Here is a 15420-nt window from a genome sequence, read left to right as displayed (position 1 = left end):
CAAGCCAAAGTTGCCCTCACTTCTGCATGTACAAAGCCCAGTAACTTCTCCTTGGCTCTAGAGTATCTTTTGTTTGGCTAAAGGTGCTCTCTCACAAAGATGGTGGATCTTGATTGAAGCACTTCCAGAGCAAGAAGTCCCTTTGCATAGATCTGGTGACTAATGAATTTCATGGTTAATGACACCTGCCTTATTCCCATTTGAACTCCTTGACTCTGGCTGAACCTCTTTCCACTAGCTGGAAGAGTCCTTTCATAGGACAGTTTTGCTGAGGTAGACCTGTGCTCAAGACCCCTCTCAACCTCTGTAATAAGCTCAAGGCAAGCATTCTTCATGTATCTCACCAAAAAGCCTTTTCTCAGCTCTTGCATTGGTTTCTGAGCCCTCTTTTCACCCTCTTTGGCCTTGGAGCATCCTTTCCAAAATACACGCCCATGCCGCAGCCACAGCATTCAGGATCTGTCTCATAGTTGTGGAGTACATATGTGCACCCAATCCCTGCTGTGACTCAGTATCTCCCACTTTTAAAACAAAGGATAGCTTTAGACCATTTGTCACCCATTGGGTCTTTTCAGTGCCGAAGTTCCTCCTTCCCAGATGCACAGCATTCTTTTAACCATGTTAGAACTCTTTTTAATTATATAATACCACCTTCCCAAACCTGCCCTGTCATCCTCAGTTCATGCCACCAATCTTACTGGCATCTACGGATCTTTATCAGCTGTGATTCTATAGATGAAAGCTGAAGGAAAGCTCAGGAGCTGAACTGCAACATGTAAGATGAGCAGGTAAGCACAGGTAGGTACCCTACTGAAGTTAGACTAGGAACTGGTGGTACAGGAAGGATGGGCCAAGCTACCTAGAGAGCAGTCACCTGGACTTTGGGGGGATGCAAAAAGTGATGATTTGAAAAAGACAGTAGTCGCTTCCCAGATACCCTCCTGCTTTTGTGTAGAGAAAGTCATTATAGTCCCTGGAATCACAAAAAGTCCCAGTCATTGGGCTTTCTCCTAAGGATGGGGTGTTTTTTCAAACTGCACAGTCTTTGGTGTTTTGCATCCTTGTGAAGAACTGGTAGAGACTCCAAGGGCTCATGCATACCATGACACACACGCTGCCATGCACAGACCCCCAAGTGAACTGGTAGGCCTGTGTGTGGTAGCTCTGGGTCACAGTCACATAGCTGTACTACCTGGACAGTCAGTTCAATCTTGCTGGTTTAGCCTAGAATCATAAGCCACTCTTTCTTGACTAACACAGCCAAATGATGTTCAGACCTGAAATGTGTCATGTGCAGCCAACTCAGGTATTCATACCATGCTGTCCCAGAGCTGGCCTGGGCACAAGAAGTTCAGCTCCATGTGCCCTCTATACAGGAAACTCTCAGTTAGAGGCCGAGCAGATTTTCCAGGAGTGGATTCCAATGCTGTTCTTGTTGAAATCTTCCCTTGCCTTCAGTGGGGGCAAAGTTAGGTGAAGCTCAAATCCCCCCTAGGATATTAAGTTCTGACACAACTCTCTGCCTGTGCTAGAAACCCACAAGAAGGGAGCAGCCCTCACCATGCTAGGAAAGGTGCCTGCCGTGCTCCAGGAACAAGGGTAGGTGTTTGCAGTTGAGAGGTTGGCTGTCTAGACAGCAGAAACAAGCCCTCTTAAGGACTCATTCATCTCTTCCTAAGATGGCTAAATAGGTCAGATGACTCATGCCCTGAAAGTGCCTATTTCTCTGCACTGACTACAAAGAGGGGAAGGAGCTCTCAGCAGCCCTCTGCACTGAAGACATCCGAAGTGAGCAGATCTGAACCTCATTGCTGTGGTGGTTTCAGCTCGTCAGCAGGTGAAATCAGCCTAACCTGCAGATCCAAAGTGCTGCTGGTGACTTCATCAGTGATGGTGATGATGAGACTAAGGAATATTTAAGACAGCTGGTCTTTAACCTGTAGTCAAGGTGATAAGCATATAGGAGCCTGGGAATACAGGGCTGGATAGGATCAGGTAGAGGGTCAAATCTAGTTCCCTGCCATCACCTGGGACCATAGGGACTATGGAGCAGGAGTTTAGCCTGGTTCACAGAATGACTTCTCCTCAAATACAGACACTTCATAGCTCCACTGTAGTCATCCTCCACATAGCATTTAGGGCAGCTTGTTGCTTTGCAGACCTCTGACCATCACTCTGTCAAGGAGAAGCTAATGCTGGTCTAAACATCATTAGACCAGACAGCTCTGGTCTAAACAGATATGACAGCACAAACTGAAGTTGCTCCTGACATTTGCTTTGCTTACCGATGTTCAGAGCTGATCAGATAAGCTTGGGAATCAGGGTTCTGGAGGAATCATGGGTATGGGATTCACCTGGGCCAAAAGGGAGCAGGTGTGAGGACAGTGAGGAACTGTGGAGAAACAAATCTTTGAAATAGCTCAAAACAGAAATGGCAGCAACAAAAGGATCCTCCATGCTGTGACTGCATCCCTGGGGATGCAGGAAGGGCTTGCTCCTTACAGGCAAGTAGCAAGAGGGTCTCTGTGACTTCTGATGATGACAGTGTGTTGTGATCCTTCTGCAGTGTGGACAGTTTGTCTGAAAACATCCAGAGAGCCCTGCAGATCATGATACTGTCTTAATATTACAAACCCATGCTTTGGCCCTGCAAAATATCATGAGATTGGCTTAAAAATCAAGATGCAGCTCACAGCAGATTCTTGTTGTTCCGTTGCTGCTTTTGGCAGCTGCCTGAGTCATGCTCACAAGCCTCTTTTGCCAGACACCAGGGCTAGCAGCTTCACTGAAATAATTAAATGAGCTCTGAGATTCTCATGTGAGCCCAGGAGCAGGAGGTTTAAACTGCCCCAGATGTCACAGCCTGGAGAACAGAAGTGACAGTGGATACCCCAGAATGTGTTTCAAAGAGTCCAGAAAATTGCAATGCTCAGAAAGGGTCTTAAACTGGGGCCAGTGCACAAAGAGCCATCTCCTCGCTGGCCCCAGTGGATCGTACAACTGACAGTGTTGTCCGATGGGCAGCACAATGAGCTGCATTTAGGAGGTCTGTTTTCCAATTTTAGTTCAGTCAGTGATGTGTTCTTTCCCTTGGACACCTCATTCGTTTCTCATCCCTTGTCCTTGATAGCTACTGACTGTGAATGAGCTGATGCACCTAGTTCCAAGGGCTGCTAATATTCCTGAGGCTACTACTATGCTATTACAAGCACAGCCAGCAATGTCTCAGCCTCTGTCTCTGTGGCCAATTGTATTTTAAAGTTCTCCATGGGTGTCTGAAGAAGCGACACATTCTCCTGACAGGTGAACTTCTCACCTGAAGCACTCCTGTGGCTGCCTCTCTCTCCATATTTCTGATGCTCAGGAAGTGGCCAAGGTTGAGCATATTTCTTCCGGGCATGTTCAGAGCAAAACTGCTATTCTGAAATAAAACTCAAACTCCAAATTCTCCTGGGCAGCTTCTAAAAGATATATTTCTTTCATCCATTCCCTCGCGTCTTGTTATTCTTAAGGACATTTGCACGACACAGTAGGATCTCTGTCTTTTGATGTGTAATTATCATCTGCAGAAATGACTAATCAATTAAGGACAGTCACTATTAGGATTTCTATTTATTTCTTTCTCATTGAAACCAGAGCAAATTTGCCCTTTTTGCAGCGAAATGCTGATTTTTTTCAGCCATTGCAGCTGAAAACTCCCCAGCGGATCTGAAAATTACACCATGACCTTCTTGGTCTCTGCTGTTGTCACCATTAGCATTTAGCTGGCCATGCTGCTGACAATGAGCAGGCAGATAAGCAACCCATGTCACTCCCTCCTAGGTCTGCCAACTCAACAGTGCCAGCAGGAGCTGGAACTTGCCAGAAACAGCTCCGATCATACTTGGAGAGCAGTTCAGTCAGGTAAAAAGGTGTCCAGTACTGTAAGAAAGCATAAAGGTACTTCATCCTTTAGGATGGTTCACCATGATAGGGTTCAGCTATAGAGTAGCCTAGATCTAAGCTGAAGGACACAGCCCGCCTTTAATCACAAAGCACTGTGTCAGAAAGCAGGACAAATCTTTAGCTAGAGGGAGGAGAGCTGGATTGCCTCTCCTAGACGCATCCAGTGACACTGATGTCTCCTCCTGTCGGGAATGTCCCCACCTCTCTGCCTAGTGCTGTGTTCCAGCACTCTTCCTCTTACTGTTGCAAGGAGCTGGGGTTGAGGTGGACATGGATGGATGGGCAAAGAACCAGCAAGAAGCTCTGGCTGGGGTGCTGTGGGCTGGAGAGAAAACAGCATTTGGGCAGCAGGGAGGAGCCACTGGGGTGGCGGAAGGTGCTCTTGGCAACAGTGGGAAGGAGAAAAGTGATAAAAGGAAAATCAGCGCAGGGAACAATATGAGAGCTGAGATTCCCAGGATAAACTCCCTTACCCTGATGCCTGTCAAGACATTGCCTGGCTGCTGTGCTTTGATGCCTTTGGGGTGTTGCTGACATATGCAAACAGGCTCACTTCCAAGAGGACAATGCTGTCCCAGATGAAAAGGTAATGGTGGGTCTTGGCCCGGAGAAAGGGGTTCTGCACTGAGGAGACTGAGGCAGCACTGTGTGTGTGTGCACAATGTAGAGAAACTGAAATTACAGTTCAGGTAGTTCTGGGTCCCTGCCCTCCCCACCCCCCACCTTGTCCTGACTGCTCTGGCTGAGAGAGTTGCCCAAAAAAAGGAAGGAAACAACCCTCCCAGCTAGATCAGCTCACTGGTGCTGTTCACTGTATCCACACAAACTGCTGATCTGGCCCAATGTTCAGCAGCTAAGGGGGGCAAATGAGCATCAGAGCAAGGAGCCAAGGGATAGAGGAGGTCCAGGGGCCTTGTACTTGCTAGGGTATAGGTAGCAACAGCCTGATGTACTTGGTAAGGAGGTTTGCAAGAAATCTTTGATGCTGAACATACTGGACACTGGCGTCACCCATGCTCATTGCTAACTTGAGCATCCTGAGGAACAGAGGGGAGGCTCCCACTCCAACGCCTGGACTTCTTGCCTGGACAGAGCTTTTCTCTTCTGTCAGCTCACATCATTGCTGCTCCCAGAAACTGTGTGGCCCTGACAAGGGGCACAAAGTTGGGACTGGCCCGGAAGACAAGAACAAGATGAAGTGGAAAGAGAAGCAGAGCTGTTTTGTAACAGTCTCCCCTCTGGGGAGAGATCACACCACACTGGAGAAGTGCATCTGGAGAGGTACGGCAGGCTCGGAGGTGACCAAATGAATTGACACCAGGCAATTCTCACTGGAGCTAATGAGACAAAGTAATTGAAAATAAATGAAGGAACATGACACCTGGCTGGTGGATCAGTTATCTATAGCGTACCTTTCCTGAAATAACTGCCTCCTGAACATCATACGCTGAGGCAAAACCAAGGAGATGCACATAAAATAGGCCACTCCAGCAGGGACCTAAAGGCCCCTTTATTTTTAACCGAAGCTGTCAGAAGGGTTAATTAGATGGGGCACAGCAGTGCCCTCTGTCTCAGGTATCCGTTCCCCTTCCCACCAGTGGATATTGGGCACTAAATCAAAAGCATAAAATGCCCCATAGTCCTTGTCCTTGGACAAACACTCGGGTTGGAGTCCAGTGCAAGTAGGGGCTTCCCTGACTCTCAGCGTTGTCACATTGCCAGCCTTATAACAAAGCCCCAGACACCTCTGGGAGAACCAAGATGTGTCACTCGCACACCATGGGGTTTTGGGTAATTAGAGTGAGGGGGAGGAGTTCTCAACTCATCTAAACTTAAAATGCCCCATGAAGTCCTGCATGCAGTTCCACTAAGACGCCCATATATATACAAGCCACTGCCCCCAAACCAAGGGGATTGGTCTGAAGCACTTTTACTCCTAATGGGACAAAATGTTCGCCCTTTAGAGCTTGTCATGGACTGTCCCTACCTCTGCTGAGAGGTGGAAGCAAAGGCATGGGGAAGGAAAGGTCTGAATGTGACTGGTTTGGACAGACATACTAATATCAGGAATTAAACTCTTATAAACAGCAGGCCAGAATCACACCAAATCATCACACTGGACTCTTCTAAGTGTTATTATTGCTTATCAAGGACATGGGTCAATCACATCCTCCTCCTGCTGGCACCTGGGAAACTGCAGGTGTTTAGTTCTTGGGAAACCAGGAGGTTTAACAGGATTTGGTTGCTGACTTCACAGTCCAGTAACCCAGGCACTTCATGGCTTACACAGCAGTGGCTGATGGCATGGCCATGCTCTACCCTGTACTTCTCAGAGGTCTAGCCCTTGTGTTTGGGAATAGCTTTTTCCAGACTATATGGATTTGGCATTGGATGTGACCTCTGCCCAGGCCCAGCAGGGTGAGATCTGGGGCTCGGCTTTATCCCCCCAAAGAAGACAGTTCAGTGGGTTGTTGAGATTGAGGTAATAGTCTTGTCATCCTGGCCCTGCCATGTGGTGCCCTGGCAGCCTTGCTCTGCCAGAACTCAGCACGAAATACCTTGGGGAAGGGACCACAGCAGGAAATGGAGAAAAATCCTTGCCAAAGGAGAATTTCTGTCTCTCTATACCATATTACTTGGTCGTTGGCTATTCCTGTGTGAACAATTTTTTTTCCTGAGCTGCCTGGCTTAGACTTAACTGTTGGATTTTCTTCCCTGATGAAATGAAGCTGGGTTAAATTTCCCTTTGGAAACAGTGCCATTAAAGCTCTGCTGTCCCATGGAGTGTCTACAAGCCTTTTTTCTTTTCATCTGTTCTTTCTCTTGTTCTAAAAATGAAAGGAACCACGGCAGAAAGCAGGCATCTGTACTTTTTGCACGAAGAAGAGGGGAAAAAATGACCAAGAGATAGGTCAGTGACTTGAAAAGGAGTGGCTTTTAAATACAGTAGCCCTTGACTAGTGTGCCCTGAGAAGGCACAGTTCACACAGTCCCTCAGCAGGGGTGGGCTGAGGGCATGCCAAGAGACCCTCCGCAGCTGCAGTTCCTTCCCAGTCTGCTGCACCATGCCTGCAAAACTGAGTGGCAGGGCAGGAAGGGGCACCCCAGCTGCCAATCCCCAGCACCTTCCTAGAGACACTCTCCAGGCTGCAGAGGCTTGGCCGTGCAAGTTGTTGAGGTTTTGGGGAGAGAAAAAAGGTGCCTCCATCCACAAAGCAGGAACTTTGCTGCCAGGGCTCTTCCGTGCAGACTTGAGCAATTTTTAATGGTCCTGCCAATACAAGGGAGACCAAAACTTTGCAGCTCCTAACCATGCTGTCTGTCTGAAAGAGATAGGCTTTAACAACTCCTTTCTGCACAGAGATGTGCTGCTGATCTTTTTATTTTACTTTTTCAGGCATCTTGATTTTTAATGGTTCTCTTGCTCACTTTCATTAAATGAGACAGAGGAGTCAACAGGCAGCCAGGAGCTCTGGCATCCCAGCTGGAGTAAATTTCATGAAAAGAAAGCAAGAAAGAAAGCAAGAAAGAAAGACACTCCCTCCCCCTCCACCAAATGCAGCTGAAATCTCATAATGAAAACATGGCCGACATTCTGCTCTGCCCTCTGCCCTTTACGGTGCAGGTTGCAAGGTCACAAAGACATGGTCCCCCAGTATTGATCAGGACTCTTTTGGGCTGGCATATGGCACCAGGTTTCAAAGACTGAGCAGCTAGAAAAGAATTAAGTGGGGGCAAAGAGTGGAACGTACCAGATTGAACTCCTGACATGCAGGGGTCAAAGATCACTGGAGATAAAGCAGGTTTTGGAATGGCCTGTGCAATGTCAAAAATAAATAAGTAAGCATTAAAAACCAAACACCCCCCTCCAATGCCCAGGCTAAAAGCCCACCATGTTTAGGAGGAAAAGAAATGGGCTGGATGAGTCTGACATGCCAGAAAGTAACTGACTGGAAAACTGCTCTTGTTTGTACCTAAGAACGAGTGCAATGGTGCCACACCTGGGCCTGGGAGTGCTTTGGGCATGGGTATCTATGCACTTCATCACTTGATATTTTGTGTTTTTTTTCCTTTCATTTCTTGAATGTTTCTTATGTCCTCAAGGACAGAAAGACCAACTTCAGAAAGACAGGGAGAGAGAGTTACAAAATAAACAGAGCATCCAACACTTCAGGCTGTTCAAGAGCATCACTTCTTTACTGGCAAGGTGACTGGGATGAGAGCAAGCAACAGTTCCAGCAGTCCATGCTCCAGAGCAGGAACAGATGGGCGAGGTGGAGGAAGCCAAAGATGGCTGGAAATTCAGGCTTATATCAGAGCTTTTTTCCTCAACCATGAGTCACTGCAGCCAAAAGGACAAGCTGACAGGCAGAGTATACAGCAAATGGCATATAAAGAAGGTGGAGAGAGAGCCAAGTTCTGCCCCTCTTCCGTTAGTGAATCCTTCTTGCATTAGAGGACAGCAAGCATGAAAAGTGGTGCAAAAGTGACCCTTATGGTGAATAACCCAACATCAGTTATAAAGATAGGACACTGTCTCTGGGTTAAGTCCTAGGGAAGGTTATGGCATTGGTACCACTCTGAGGGTCTCTTCTCCTAGAATCAGCAGGTTACTTTTGCTGTCACCTTACCATGCATTGCAAATGGCATCTCCTGTGCTTCCATTCCAGGTGGAAAATTCCAGCCTGGCTCTGCCTTTGGGTGCATGAAGAGGGAGAGACTCTTGAGGAGAGGGAGAGGGCATCTCTCCCAGACACTTGCTTTTTACATCATAGTGCATTTCAAGTTTTTCACACACTTGTTTCTGCTAACTCCCTTTGTAGTGTTTGGTAGGACACGGGTCCTCAGCTCCAGACACATGCTACGTAAGTCACCTATACAGACTGACTTGTTTGGTGTCAGAGGAATGGAAGACTGTCAGGAATCAAGAAAAGAACTAGAGACTTTATTTATCATTTCTGTGCTCAGTGGAATTTGCTTCAGAGTTCATTGGTGCTTCTTTCCCAGAGTATTTCAGACCTTGCATAGAAGCAGGGGGACTTGGTAGGAGCTGCCATCTCTTTGAGTAACTCCAGGAGCAGCACAAACACCATGCAAGATATCTCACCAATATGTAGCTGCATGACCCATGAGCACACAGGATGAATCTCCTCTCTGGAGCAATGATGCTACCAGTAAAAGACCAAATGAAGAAAGGATGGGTGAGGTTGTAGGACTTTCAGCGGTGTCCAGTTGTAACAGGATCTTAACCAGGCACGTCAGTACTGCCCATTTAACATGAGTCCACTCTTGTCTTCCAGACTAGACTCACCATAACCTTCACTGGAGCCCTCAGCCCATGGGAGGGAGCTCTCTCATGATGGGAGCTCTGGGGAGGGATATAGTCTGAGCATGTTCAGTATATTACAAGAAATCCAAGCTCCCATTCATGCAGTCTGGATGGCTGAGAGCAGGCAGGGCTGGGAAGGCATCAGATAGCCTAGTCAGGGAACATATACTTCAAGTTTTGTCTTCCTGAGTGTTTTGTGGATGCTTTAAGTCTGAGTTACAATAGGCTGAGGATCTTAACCTGATTTTCAAGCTTTCTGTTAATCTCCCAGCATAATGCCACCTCTGTAGTTTCCAGAGTTACACTGAAGGTGAAAGGACTATGGCCTGGAAGAAAAGGACATGAAAAGGAAGAAGCCTCTCTCTGGACTTACCCAGGACATTCTGTGGTCATTACAGTTCTTCCCTGCATTGTGATACTGCACAGGAAGTCACACAGCAATGATGGATCTCTGTCCCTCTGTCACGTCTGGGCCACCTAAGAGATTAAGGAATCACATGGTGCCCTTATGTCCACCACCTAATCCTTTACTAAAGCCCCCCAAATTTCTAGTGCTCAGTGCTGAGAGTCTGTGGCTCTTCAGATGAGTTAGTGAGCTTATTTCCCCTACTAATTATTGTTGCCTCCTTTTCTTCTTTTGTTCTCCTGAAGCCTTTCATATCCAGCCATGGTGCTTTATCTTCTTCTGCAGCTCTTCCTGCAAGGACATGCTCTGCTCTGCTGTTTAATGTTCTCCTCTGTTTGTTTCCTGATAAAATTAATTGCTTGGTGTGGTATGTAGCAGGTTCGGGTGCATTTCCAAAGACAGACAGTGTGTCCAGAGTCTTGTCACCATGCAGTTCCATCATGGAATGCCAAAACATTTCCACCACTGGATACCAAGCACCCAGTCAAAGTAGAGCATGAATATCCTCTCACTGACACTCTTTGCCCTCAAATAATACCCTGCAAGTAGATGTAATTGTTCTTATTGATTGTATAATTGACAGAACCTGGAGATCAGAGGGAAAAAGGAAAAAGAGATTGAAGGTCCAGTTTCCAAACAGCAATTTCTCAAAGCTTCCTTTCTGAGCATTTCTGGTTGGGTACTGAGAATAAAGATCTCCAATAATGCTGATCACATAACAAATATTTTCATTTCCCTGGTTGCCAGGATTAAATACTTTCAAAATTCCAGTGGGCTAAAAGCTAGCTCAGCATCCAAAGAGGACAGCTGTATACTTGGAGAAACAGGAAAGCATCTAGCAGTTAAGCACAGTGATGTATCAAGAAGGTGAAGCTGTGTCTACTCCTTCCCCTGACTCCTCAGGGGCACCAAACGGGACAGGTGGAAAGCGATTTTGTACCTTTATATTTTTATTTTTCATCTGTATTGGTGGAATACTCTGGTTGGAATATTATGCCTTTCACTCTGCACTTCCCTTTGGATTTGTACTTCTCATGAATGTTAGAAAATGTGTTCTAGAGCTGCTGTACAATGAGAAGTCAATGCTTAAAAATGTTCATTTCTTTTTTCCACTTTTCTTGGTGAATTTAGTACCAGATGGCAGACTTACAGTCCTGAGAATGAAGTGCTCTGTTATTGACAGAATAACATACTAGCAGCAGTGAAATCTTTCCTCTCTTTCTCCAATGGTGCAGAGTGAATAATTTAGCATCCATCTTTCATTCAGCAAACATTGCTGGTGAGCTGTGTGAAGATGATTTTTATTAACTGGATGCCTGGATTCAATTTTCCAGCAAACCCTGTGTGTAAACAAATTGTAAATGACTGCTGTGTAAGTGCCAGTGCTTATGACTCTGTACTGGCACAGAGAGATTAGATGCTCACATCCTGTTACACCATCTCCTCTGCTCATAAACTATTTCCCAAAATCAAAAGTAACCTTGCTAGTGAACAATCATGGTTTCATATTGGAGGCAGTATTTTCAGGAAGACACATGTTCATGATGTTTTTTGGTCCCTGGGAATACTCAATCATGCTGCTCAGCTTGTTCTGTAAATGCCATTGCGGATGTTGTTGGTTGGGCTCATGAGATCTGACCAAGAAATGCATTTATGAGGCCTTTTGGTTTCACTCCATTTGTCCACTTCTGCCCTTGTTCAGCATCAGGGTGACCATGTTAGGAGGTGAGAGTGGCATCCAGTCTCACTGGGCTTGTCAGTTGTCATCTGCCACTGGTAGGACAAGTTGTGGCCCGTTGGTGGCTACTAGAGCTGCAGTAGTAGTGAAAGTTGGACAGATGCTACCAACCAGGTAGGAGGTTGCTTTGATTGCAGGTGAATTGCTGGCTTTGACTGCTGCTCACAAACTAGCTGTTGCTGGCAACCCACTGCAGATTCTTGTTGATGATTGCCATATAGGGATGGAAGGTCCTGCTAGTAGTTCTCTCCACTAGTGATGGTTATTGTGATAACTATTTTGAAGCCTTCCAAAGCCTTGGAGTTCTTGCAATGACACATTTAGATGCTTGTTGGGAAGTGACATGGATATGAATCCTGCAGTGGGCAGGTAAGAAAATTCTGAATTTCTTGGGTAGGTGCCTGGAACATTAAGCTGTTATTGGAAATATGAAGCTTTCATGGTAAGTAATTGTAATGTTATTGAGCATTTTCTTTAAATAGTCTGCCACACTCTCATATGCAAGCAGCTGATGCTGAGGGGTGTGTGTGTGCAAACACAAAAAAGAAAGTGAAATGCTTTTGTTCAGATGAGATATAAAATGGAGATCCCAGGCAGCCATGATGATGAAAAACTCTCTGGCTCCTTTCCTGAGCAGAGGGGTGTGCATCCTTGCTGTCCTGGACCCCTTCCAGCTTGGATAATTCTTTCCCAACTCTTTAAAACTTCCTGTGTGCTCTCAGATGAATATGGTATTCTTTTTCCTTTCCTGTTCAGTCAGAGCAGGGAAGCACTTGAAGGGCTTCAAAAGATAGTGTTCTTTTGGACAGTGGATGTATATTGCAGGTGGAGACTGTCTTTAGCAGGACTGGAAAATGCCACAGCATACTTCAGGTCTAGAATGGGCCATACCTAATCTTCGTGGCAGCCTGGCACAGCTCCACAAAGCCTGCACTTGTGAAGCCTTTTTGGCATTCGGAGATCACCAGTGCCTGACCATTCCTGGCAGCTTTGTAAATATAGTGTTTTGTAGGGGATGCAAGACCCCTGCTCTCTCAAGCTCTGAAATGCTTTCAGTTACTTTGTTGTATCCTTCCAAAGTTGGGTGAAATGTATCTTCCATAGAGAGAAAAAAATGAAAACAAACAAAACCCTGAACCACACTAGAAATACAAGCAAGAGTCCCAATTCACCTATCCTTTTCTATGAAGCAGTGTAATCCCAAAAGACCCAAAAGGTGATCTCTTTTCTGTGTCCCTAAGTCTGATGGTCACATTGGAAAGACAAATCTCTAGTCTGAAATCCCCTTTGTTTTTTTCCCTATAGCCTGGTCTGACTTCACTGCCAGCTGGCCAAACACTGGAGACCAGCTCTTCTGCATGCTCTCTGCTCACCTCCACCATGACGGTGGGTCAGAGCTCACCTTTGGTTAGACACAGCAGCTGAGGGGTGGTAACTCATGTAGCCACAATTAGGGCTATGGATATCTTTGGGAAAGGTCAGCACAGGTACATGCTGGAGGGTATGTAAAAAGTGACCCTTTGGGTTCTTCCCGATGCAGCACTGGCAACTATTTCCCCAAGTCCCCATCAGGCGAAGCTATTTTGCGGCTTGGGATCTGGATACAGGAAGTCTGAGGGGCTTGCTCCACTGTACATTATGGAGGGGGCTGACAACACCCAGACTGGAACAGGCAGGGCTTTGAGATCAGAATCAATGTTGTGCAAACATATTTGTCTGCTCCCTACCCCCTGACCACCTGGGGGAGACTAAGAGCATCCCCAAAGCCAGAACCAGCCAGAACTGCTAAGACAACTATGCCACCCTCACTCGAAATAGCCCATGGGGCAGAATTAGTATCGTTTCCTCAGAGGAGCATTCCAAGTGTTAAGAGATCTCCCTGACAAACTTTGCTTTCTTTCTCACATCCAGCCTAAAGGAGTGTTTCTTAATTCTTTGCCACTCTACCTTTCTGTCTCTGTCTCATATACAGGACTAAGCAGTATCCCCATCCCACCTCAGGCTCGTGGCTGGTCCTGGAGTTACTCACAGGCAATGAGCCGTCTTCATGTGTTTGCTACCGCACAGTTGTCCCTGAAAGCTAGGCTGCCAATATCTGACAGCTATAAATAACCCAGTGCCTGTAGGAGGCAGGAAAACACCTTTGAACTCCGCTGAAACGTGATGGAACTGGAGACTTGCAAAGCGATAAACCAAAAATACTTGACTAAAAATATACCTGAGCTATCTCTGCTGAGTGGGATGGGTGGAAGAGGTTGGAGACAGCATGAGCTAGCAGAGTGGGCAAGTAGCGATTGGGACTCATTGGTCCCACTAAAAGTTCAACGGCTGACTTCCTCTGTGATTGCTGGCAAGTTATTTAACCTATGCATGCTTTCACGTGTTTTTGTCTTTTTAGCTGCATCAGGGATTTCATGACATTTCCCTGAAGGCATCATGTCCAACAGACTGAAAATCACCAGGAAATCCTCCAGGTACTACAGGGATGCTGAATAAACAAGACAGGAGAGGAAGACCTTAATGGCATATTGACCACCACAGATGGCAGCAAGGATGGGCTGCAGAACTGGGTCTCTGTAAAGTTTTTCCTAGGCGGTGTTATGTCACCAAGTGCCACTTTGCTTGCTCACCCGCATGACAGTGGAGATAAAAGCCTGTAAAGTCTAATGCTTATTGGGGTTTGGGGAACAACTGCCCTGACCAAGTCATGCAACCTACTCCCTGAGTGAGTGCCTCTTCCCATTTCTGAGGGGTATTTTTATTTCACCACACCTGTGTGTACTTGGAAGCTGCTAAATGTTATGGTGATAAGTTTCAGACATGTTGATGGAGTCTTGTGCTCCCAGCTCCAAAGGTCAGAAGGGGGCTGGTGAAAGGTATTGATTTGATTTGACACTGACAGATGTAAACAGAATTCAACTGAATTCAACGTGGGATACAGCTGGATCGGGCCCATTGGCACCTTGGCTAGGTGGTCTGTACAACTGCCTTAGAGACCTCAGCCCTCTCATCCAGCACTGAGCATGGGATTTGCTGCAATTCAGAGCTCAGCTTCCAGCAAAAGGGTATCTTAAAAAACAAACAAGGAAACAGATGCAGCCCAAATCCACTTTTCAGGATTCGCTTTTATCAAGCAGTGGTTTCTGCGTTGTCAAAACTTTCCCTTCGTCTCCCACCTTCCTCCCCATCTGCCCACCCTGCTCCCGTCGTCCTGGAAACCAGAGGCCACGATGCCTTGGCCCGAGTGACAGCCCTGCAACAAAGGCGGCTTTCATGGTCCAGATGGGATTGAACCGTCCCCAGCGTCCCTTCCTCCCCGCTCCCAGCACACAATGTGAGGGGACCGAGTGCTGGGGGTGGCCTGCCATCCAAGGGGACGCCGAATGCTGGCCAACCTTCACGGGTCCTGACTTTCTCCCCCTCGCTGCCTCCTCTCTTTTGCGTTTCGTAGGTCAGGGGACAAGGTTCACGGACTCTCAGTTGCGAAGCTAAGGTGGATTAAGGAGGGGGTAAGGGCCCATTCTTGTCGCTATTGCAGGATGGAGACCAGGTCAGCTGTCCTCAAAACCCCTCACACACTCTGTTGGCTCCACAAGTGTCATTCAGTGTGAAGGAAGTTGTCCATCAAAGCCGGAAGGATTGTGGGAATACCTGCAGGCAGTTTGCAGGCCAGGAGATAGGGACTTTCTCAGAGAGCTGAGCAAAGGGATAGCAAAGCAAACTTCTGATCCTGCTACTTTTCCCTTTTCCCTCTTCTCTCACAAGTAACCAGCAGTTTTCTGGGTCCACCTAACTCGAGGAACTCACTGGTGCAGGCCTGTAAACAACTTCCCTGGAAAGACTTAGGACTTTGTATTAGCTTGGGTAAAACCTGGGGACCAGAAAGCTATTTCAAAGAATCTGGTCTCCACATAAAGGCTGGTCTATTGGGTTACTGATGTGTGCTGTTGTGTGTAGCATTTTGGAAACATTAGTTACTAGTTACAAGCCACAGTCTGAGAT

The sequence above is a fragment of the Apteryx mantelli genome, chromosome 13 (assembly GCF_036417845.1).
Source record: "Apteryx mantelli isolate bAptMan1 chromosome 13, bAptMan1.hap1, whole genome shotgun sequence".
NCBI lineage: Eukaryota > Metazoa > Chordata > Aves > Apterygiformes > Apterygidae > Apteryx > Apteryx mantelli.
The sequence above is the reverse complement of the archived record's forward strand: the minus strand, read 5'-3'. Positions refer to the sequence as shown.